This window comes from Lutjanus erythropterus, chromosome 19 (assembly GCF_056507025.1).
Source record: "Lutjanus erythropterus isolate fLutEry1 chromosome 19, fLutEry1.hap2, whole genome shotgun sequence".
In the NCBI taxonomy this organism is placed as follows: domain Eukaryota; kingdom Metazoa; phylum Chordata; class Actinopteri; order Lutjaniformes; family Lutjanidae; genus Lutjanus; species Lutjanus erythropterus.
The window spans coordinates 30,898,249-30,899,891 of NC_139335.1; positions in this window are offsets into that span (position 1 = coordinate 30,898,249).

Genomic DNA, 1,643 nt, shown 5'->3' on the forward strand with positions numbered 1-1,643 from the left:
TATGATTTTTTTGTCTTGTTATGTCTTTTCTCTTGTTTTTGTCTTGTTGCAAATACTGTACCTGAAGTGCAATGAAGTATTAGCACTTTGTTACTTCCTGCCTTTGATCTTATAATTAGTTTAGTAGCTATAGACAGACTCTCAAATTTTGTAAATGTACAGTATACATTTTTTATAATATGATGAAATAATAAGGAAATTATTAAAGGAACAGTTTGGCATTTGGGAAAAATGTCTCTCTTTCTTGGTGAGAGTTAGATGATTGATGGGCTACCACTCTAATGTCTGTATAGTGAATATGAAGGCAGTTGGTTAGCATATGTAAAATGTTGGACAGGGAAACTACCAGCAGGTCTAGCACTAAAAACAAACAAACAAACAAAAAACAACAACAACAATATGTAGTCCAGTCCCTCTAAATTATCACTTCTGCCCCACTAGAAGTGGGGACCCCTGCCCTATTTTATCATAGTTGCTGTGTTCGGGATGTTTATGCACCATAAAAACATTTCAAAACATAAGAGTTTGAGTTTGACTTAAAGGAATAGTTCACCCAAAAATGAAATTTCAGTCATTATCTACTCACCCTCATGCTGATTGAAGGTTGGGTTTAGTTTTTTAATCTGCAAAACACTGCTGGAGTTTCACAGGGAAACAGTGTTGCAGAATCGCCCAAACAGCGTAAGTGAATGGTGACCAGTTTTCAAACGTAAAAAAAAAGCCCAAAGGAATAAACGACATAAAACAGAATAAAAACATAAAATGCCTTCATACTGCTCATTTGGAGTAACCCAAGACTCGTAAAGCCCCCACATGCCAAGTTGACTAAAAAATCATTATTTACAGCATGTTTTTAGCCTGAATCTTCACTGTAGATCCTTAACTTGGAGCCACATTCACGTGCATATTGTGTGAACTGGCTGTGTGTGTGGTGATGGTGTGCAAATGGCATGTCAGGACTTTAGGAGACCAGATTAGCAGTATGGAGGCATTTTTTTTTCTTTTTGAAAACTGATCACCATTCACTTCCATTGTTTTGGAGATTCTGCACCGCGTGCCCCTCTCAGGTGGTCTGGGGCACCTGAGAGGATTTAAAATTTAAATGCACCAATCAGTTTTTTTTCCCCTCAAATTCAAAGCAAACATTTCTAATTGACTCATTGCAATTTAACCTGCAGAATATTCTAATACACAGGAAACATTGGGGTTCCCTACATCAAGAAACCCTTGAAGACTTGCAGAATTTACAGAATCTGCATTTTAACATCTGCCATATATATGGAGGTGTGGTGTGTTTATTTGTGCTTTAGAACATAACTGCTGTGAAAGTCAGAAAATAACTATAATAATAATAATTCATATTCTATATCGCTCTGCCTTTGTCGATCTCAACACAGCTTTTATCAAGTAAAATGATAAGCCTATGATTGTTTTACCTTTTACACAATTGTCTTTCTATATTGTATTCTTAAAACATATAAATCAAATGAATATTTCCATCAAGACTCTTTACACAAGTTAATCTATGATCCAGCTCGACAGGCTTTTCTCTGTAACAGATGAGAACAGAGACTCTTCCCAGAGCTGATTGGTGGGTAAATCCATCCTCCCCATCCCGTCTTACAGTCCCCACACAGGAGGAG